The sequence below is a fragment of the Triticum dicoccoides genome, chromosome 4A (genome assembly GCF_002162155.2).
Source record: "Triticum dicoccoides isolate Atlit2015 ecotype Zavitan chromosome 4A, WEW_v2.0, whole genome shotgun sequence".
In the NCBI taxonomy this organism is placed as follows: domain Eukaryota; kingdom Viridiplantae; phylum Streptophyta; class Magnoliopsida; order Poales; family Poaceae; genus Triticum; species Triticum dicoccoides.
This window is the reverse complement of record NC_041386.1, coordinates 543,432,653-543,440,204: the sequence shown is the minus strand read 5'-3', so window position 1 is coordinate 543,440,204 and position 7,552 is coordinate 543,432,653. Positions and strand designations below refer to the sequence as shown.

The window sequence follows — 7,552 nt, the reverse complement described above, 5'->3', positions numbered from 1 at the left end:
GGCCGTCTGGCCGTCGAAATTATAATGGCCACGTCTATGGGTTATTGTAGTGTTTAGGTAAAGCGCGTGGGCGATTCCACTGGAGTGTCAACCATGTGGGCATGTGGCGGCCTATAAATATAATGCTGTTGACTAATGTAAGCGCCAGTTGTCCCTCTACTGCAACTGTGTGTGAGATTATGAGTGTGTAATTGCGCAGAGACTTGATCCCCCTGCTCCTTATGCAGGGAACACTTCAGTCTCGCTTGTTGAATAATTCACACTCTCTGTTTTGGACTTTTGGTGCTCATATAAAATGGAAACAATGGCACTCCGGATCTGTCTGACATAGTTTACTTGATGAGATTTATTTAACTTTTAGCGTTTGCTTCAGAATCCGGTACTGCACATAATGTGATGTGCCTCCTTGTGTGAGGCTTACTCTGTTAGTGTATCTGATCCCTAGCACTTTTTTTTACAGAGATTCCCTATACGTTGTTTAGAAATATATGGATATACTATTTATTTTTGTGGGAACAAGATTTTTTTTTGGTGACTAGTTGGAGCCAGATTTATGTGTGTGAGAAAGTGAACCAAAAACAGACACTTGTTTTTTTGTTTTTGTGGGAGCTAGTTGCATTCAAAGATATGGCTTCAATGTGACCACCTTCTTTTCTTGTGGAAGTTTGATAGTCATAGAGGATCAACGAAAGTTCACATGAGATTAGCACACAACAAGGCATTGGTCAAATGGTACTCAGAGAAATGTTTTCATGGCCTCTAAGCATCATTTTTTTTTTCATTCTTTTGTGTAAGCTGCAGAGTTTGGAGGTTGATGCTATCTATTTTTCTTCTTACAATTCATCTTTGGCAGAACAATCCTAACTGCAGCGATCAAACTTATTGCAGTAAGAAAAAAAAATAGGGCATAGCCTACATACTTTGGAGAGTGTTACTATCAATTTTTCTCTTCTAATTTAGCAGCTGCTTCTAGGGTTCCAGCAAAGCACGAAGCTAACAATGATGGAGATACCTAGCATTTTCACTCCTGAAGATTGGTCCTTCGCTTTTTATGAGGGCCTTAATCAGCATCAAGATTCCACTTCCAGGGATAAGACGTATGGAGAGCTGGGGTGTGGCAATGGTTGGATATCTATTGCGCTTGCAGAGAAGTTGTCCCCTTTGAAGGTGGTTTTCTCTAGTTCTGTCAATAATTTATCTTATCGTCGTTGCTACAGAAGTGGGAGCCACATCAGTTATACATTTACTTTGCTATAATGATATACCACTTTTGGTACCTCTGAGAAAAATAATATCTATCGAGCATTTATTATTCAATTTTGAGCAAGGATCTAGTCTAATACCACACATTGTTCAAACCACGCTGAGCATTGTATCCTTTTTTCTTGAACAGAGCAGTGTGTCCTTTAAAGCAGGAAAGAGGGAAATGACATCCAATTAGATTTTGATCCGCACATGTCAGTCAAACAAATTAATTTGCAAGCAGCTAATTATTACCTTCATAGTCCAGCCGTTGTTTCTGTCAGAACCCAAGCTGAGCATTGTTTATTTCTTTGCAGGTCTATGGTCTGGATATTAGCCCAAGGGCCATCAAGATTGCATGGATAAATCTATACTTGAATGCCATAGACGACAATGGTCTCCCGGTCTATGACAGGGAGGGAAAAACATTGCTGGATAGAGTTGAATTCCATGAATCTGATCTTCTTTCATACTGTATAGATAACAAGATAGAACTTGATTGCATTGTTGGCTGCATACCACAGGTACGGTTAGTTATTACTGTATCGTGAAAGGAAATTATAGTAGACCAGAACCGAAGGAAATTGCTTACTCTCGAAATCTGCTTTTTAGATTCTTAACCCCAATCCAGAGGCAATGTCAAAGATTATGACTGAAAATTCAAGTGAGAAGTTCTTGTACTCCTTGAGAAACTACTGTGCTCTTCAGGTAAGTAGAGATATAACTTCTTCGTGATTACCACTTAAGGAAAATGTATTGACATGTGTAATGTGTTGAACTTATTCCATTCAGTTTACCTAATACCAATGGTGATTTTTCTTCATGTCGCTTCTCTAGCTGGAGTGAACTTATTTCTTGATTGCTCTTTGAAGTAACTACATTTTGTATATAACCAGATATAAGAAAAAAATGTCTTAGGAGTGTATGCTATTTCCTTGTAGGCATGTGTTGCTAGCTCTGATATAATTAAATAATTTTTATAAATAATATAGGATCTGTACTGAAAACTTGGTCCCACAAGTATCATAATCAGCTTAACACTTTAACTAGATGGTTAGGAAGGACAGGACTGGCAGTCTACATTAAAAGGGCAACTAGGCTAAATGCTGGATACTAGAATAACTCTTTTGGCAGTATTCCATGTCTGAAATTCCTCACCTCGACTTCCACCTTTTGCACAACTTCATTTTTTTGCAACATATCTCTTTTGATCCCTATAAATAGAAGTTTTTGTCAGTTGCTAAGCATTTCATCATCATTTGACATGATGCACACATAGTATTAATCAAGACAATGTTTCATATGATGGCTGAATGTTCTATTCCATTTCCCTTGTGCTTATTTGTTATGTTTGTAAACTTGTTGCACTCTTACCTCCAGGGTTTTTTTGAGGACCAGTTTGGCCTCGGGTTGATTGCTCGGGCAGTTGAAGAAGGGATAGCTGTCATAAAGCCTATGGGTATCATGATATTCAACATAGGAGGCCGACCAGGTCAAGGTGTCTGTGAACGCCTATTTCTACGCCGTGGATTCCATATCAGTAAGCTCTGGCAAACAAAAATTATGCAGGTATCAATTTTGTGAAACCAGGAAATCTTTCCATGCCAGCATTATGTTCTGGTTTTAGTAGGGCATAGATTTTCCATTTCTGGCCTCATAGTTTCATATTACAATTTGATATTCTTGTTTGGGATCATCACCAACTAGTTGATAATTTTCCAGGCTGCCGACACTAATATTTCAGCTTTAGTTGAAATTGAACAAAACAACCCACATCAATTTGAATTTTTTACGGACCTTGTCGGGGATCGGTCTGTCTCTGCATGCACAGCCCAGGCATACATGAAATCTGGTGGCCGTGTTTCACATGCTTTGTCTGTGTATGGCTGCCAACTTCACAAACCCATTCAGGTTCCTTCACACTCTCTTTAGATTTGTAAAGTAAACAATACAGTGATGGAAGTAGTACTAATTCAAACGATTTTCAAGTTAAGAAATTGTTTGAGGTTCTTAAAGATGGGTTCAATGAAATCAGCATCTCCCTTGATTTTTCCTTTGATAATGATTTGGTTGCTGCTGAAAAAATGGCCTTCCTAGTATACCTTGCTAGTTTTTTGAAAGAGAATAAGTCCAATCCTTGTGAGCCTCCATTTGGATGTTTAAACTTCCGGAATCTTGTTGCTGACTTTATGAAGAGCTACTACAACATCCCATTAACTTCTGATGTAAGGCTTCTTAGTTGCGTTCGCTTATACCAGAAATTCATAGGATCAACTTATTTGCCGCTTCTATCATGTGCTTCATATGATCCTCCTTTTTTTTCTGGTGCACCAGAATGTTGCTGTATTCCCTTCTCGTGCTGTTGCCATAGAAATTTCTCTTCGACTGTTCTCACCGGCGCTTGCAATTGTGGATGAACATCTCACCAGACACTTGCCGAAACAATGGTTAACATCCTCAGCAATTGAGGTACTCCCCGTGTGTGGCCCATGCATGCATATGCAGCTTGTGAATGTAGTGCAACACTTCTTCAAGCAACACCCAGTCTGTACTACTTAATGGTGCAATGTTCTTCTGCTTTAAAAAAAATTGTTGACAGGAATAATGGAGAAGGCATGCCTTTTAGGTGAAGAAAATATGATGATTCAAGAATGTTGATGTTAATGCTTCTTTTTAAAATTCCAGGGAAGAGCAGATTGTAACCATGCTAAAGACACAGTCATTGCAATTGCAGCACCACGCCAATCAGATCTGCTGATTGAGTAGATCAGGAAACTGAAGCCTCAGGTGGTTGTTACTGGCCTGGCTAAGTTTGAGGCTATCACGAGTGCTGCTCTAGTGAATATACTAAGTGCAACAAGAGATGTTGGTTCCCGGCTATTCGTAGATATTTCAGAGCATCTGGAGTTGTCTAGCCCGCCAAACTCTAATGGTGTGTTGAAGTATTTTGCTGAGAACACCCTACCGTCGCATGCAGTTATACTCTGTGGTCTAGTAAAGGATCAGGTGCCTATAACTTTACCACATCAATTTTGTTCCATGGTTGATTGATCTCTCATGTCTCCTTTTAACTACGATTTATTATGATGAGTTAAATACCTTATGTGTCTCATCCTGACGCCCTGACCCCACTGGGGGATGTGTATATGTGATCGATGGTTGGTCTTATACATTAAAGACGATCCTGCACTGTATTTGAACTTCTCTGCATTCTTACACCTACTTTAGAAACTTCCTAAATATTTTAATCTGCATGTGCTCTACCTTATTTTGGATTATTGTGCGGGTTTATTCTGATCTGGAAGTTGGTTTTGCCATATCTGAGGATGAAACTGTCTATAAGGCATTGTCACAAACTATTGAGCTATTGGAAGGAGATACTTCTGTGATCAGCCAGCAATATTATAGCTGTCTTTTTCGCGAGCTACTGGCGCTCCAAATTGACAACCGGCATGCACAGCGAGAGGTAATCATGACGTAACTCCCCCAGTTTTCCACTCATCCTCATGATAATGGAAAACTGTTCTGTCTAATGGTGCCAATAGTGGATATTCCTCTCAGCATAACTCAGCCATTTAGTTGGATAACAGGTACTCAGAGTGAACAGCTAAATATATTAGTAGGATGACTGATTATGTTCCATGATGTCTAACTATGAGTAATACTAATAATAATATGCCGTGGTATCTTTGGAATATCACACTTCAAAAGAAAGGGGGCCTATGGAATTTTGACCTTAATGTTTATTTTTCAGTTAGGCTTTTGATGTTTCCTTGCTCGTTTGTCGAGACAACCTGCAGAAGTGATACCTCAGAAGATGATAGGATTTTCTAATTCAGCTATGTCAACCCTAAAAGAAGCTGAATTTTTCGTTCCTGAATCCAAGGAATCTAGTATCATTCATATGGATCTAGACCGCAGCTTCTTGCCAGTACCTTCTATGGTGAACACTTCCATTTTTGAAAGTTTTGTTAGGCAGAACATCACGGATTCTGAAACTGATGTTCATTTCGGCATTAAAAAGCTGGTGAAATGTTGCTATGGTGGTTTCCCAGGAGACCGTTATGCTGACAGGTTAGATGGATTTGGTATGGAAATTATCTATGGAAGCACCTGTGTTGCACTCTTCAACAAGCTTGTTCTTTGCTGCGTGCAAGAACAAGGTACCTTCTTTTTCCCTTTGGGCACCAATGGGCACTATGTCTCAGCAGCAAAGTTTATGAACGCAAACATCTCGACCATTCCAACAAATTCAGATTCAGGATTCAAGATTGAACCAATGGCTCTAAACGAAGCTCTAATTGAGGAAGAAAATTGGGCCTGGGTCTATATTTCTGGCCCTACAATTAACCCTTCTGGTTTCCTGTACAGTGACAAGGAGATACGAGATCTGCTTTCTATTTGTGCTATGCATGGAGCTAGGGTAGTGATAGATACCTCCTTCTCTGGTCTGGAGTTCCAAACCGACCGATGGGCTTGGAGAAATTTGGAAAGATTTTCTTATAATGTTTGCTTAGATCCCCCATTCACAGCTTTTATGCTTGGAGAGCTGTCCCTTGGGCTGACTGCGACTGGCCTTGATTTTGGGTTTTTAATTTTCAATGACCTGTCCGTCGTTGAACATAATCTTGCAAACTTGAGTCAGCCACATAGCACATTGAAGTACACTTTCAGAAAGCTATTGGGTCTTAAGAACAAGAGGGATCAACACTTCTCTAATCTCATCATGGAGCAAAAGGAGACACTGAAAAATCGTGCCAACCACTTAGCAAAGGTTAGCCTTTTGTAACATTCTGAACTGCCCTCTTAAATTTGTACCCCCTATCCTATTACATGACCGCCATCCAAACCGGTTGAAGATATCCCGAGCTACCATCTCCCAACGGATAGATCCAGTAACCAAATGCTCCCCGGCCTCCATCGGAGTGAGTAGCGACCACGAACGGATTAGTGTCGTAGCTCGGAAAATAACCTGCAAGAAATGAAACCGTGATGTTCTGTTAAAAACCAAATCATTTATGCAATTCTAGATAGTCCACAACAGAGCGCAAACTCCAACCCGAATATGTCTTGCTAAGTCTGGCTCAACCCCATTAAGCCATGTCCCAAATAATGCATTGAACGAAGTCGGTGGAGTAATATTAAAAGCAATATGGACCGTCCGCCAAAGAACTTTGGCCAACGGGCAATCAAAGACTAAATGCTTAATCGTCTCATCCCGATCACAGAAACTACACCTAGTAGGTCCTGTCCAATTATGCTTGATCAAGTTGTCCTTTGTTAAAATAACTTGCTTATGGATAAACCACATAAACACTTTAATTTTTAAAGGAACTTTGACAGCCCAAACATACTTGGAAGTTGGAATAGCATTCGAATTAATCACATCAATATACATTGATTTGACTGTAAATACTCCAGAACTAGTCAACTTCCAGCGTAATACATCGGGTTGGTGAGAAAGTTGAACCTCCATCAGTCTCCTAACTAGATGGAGCCATTCTTCCCAACGATTGCCTGTTAGCGACCGTCTAAACTGAATATTAAGGGGGACAGATTGAAATACCGTTGCCACGAACACCTCACGTCGTTGAGCAATTCGATATAAAGACGGATATTGAATGGCTAAAGGTGCGTCTCCTAGCAAAGTATCCTCCCAAAAACGTGTACTTGTATCATTTCCAATAACAAATCTCGTCCTATTGAACATTGATTGTTTGACTTTCATTAGTCCTTTCTAGAAAGACGAATCAGTCGGCCTGACTGCGACCTGGGACAATGTTTTAGTCTGGAGGTACTTGTTGCGGAGGATCTGCGCCCACATGGCCTCAATTCCGGAAGAAAGCTTCCACAACCACTTACTAAGAAGGCATCTGTTCTTAACTTCAAGATTTTCAATACCAAGGCCCCCTTGGTCTTTCGGTCTACAGATGATGTCCCATTTAGCAAGCCGGTATTTTCTTTTAAGTTCATCACCCTGCCAAAAGAAGTGACCGATAGAAGTCCAGTCGTTTCCTAACACCAACTGGGACCTCAAAGAACGATAAGAGAAACATAGGCATACTCGTTAGCACCGAATTAATCAATATCAAACGACCTTCGTATGACATGAGCTTACCCTTCCAACAGCTCAGTTTTTTCTCAAATCGATCCTTGATGCACTTCCATTCTCTGTTTGTTAGCCTACGATGGTGTATCGGAATACCAAGGTATGAGAAGGGTAAACTCCCCAACTCGCACCCAAACAATTGCCTATAAGAATCCTGGTCGTCTTTGGCTCTACCAAAGCAGAACAACTCGCTCTTATGAA

At 40.3% G+C, this 7,552-nt stretch overlaps 1 pseudogene; it reads left to right on the top strand.

Moving 5' to 3' along the window:
• The window catches only part of LOC119286650, an 11,941-nt pseudogene extending 5,881 nt beyond the window's left edge, over positions 1-6,060 (top strand).
• The last annotated feature ends 1,492 nt before the right edge of the window (positions 6,061-7,552 follow it).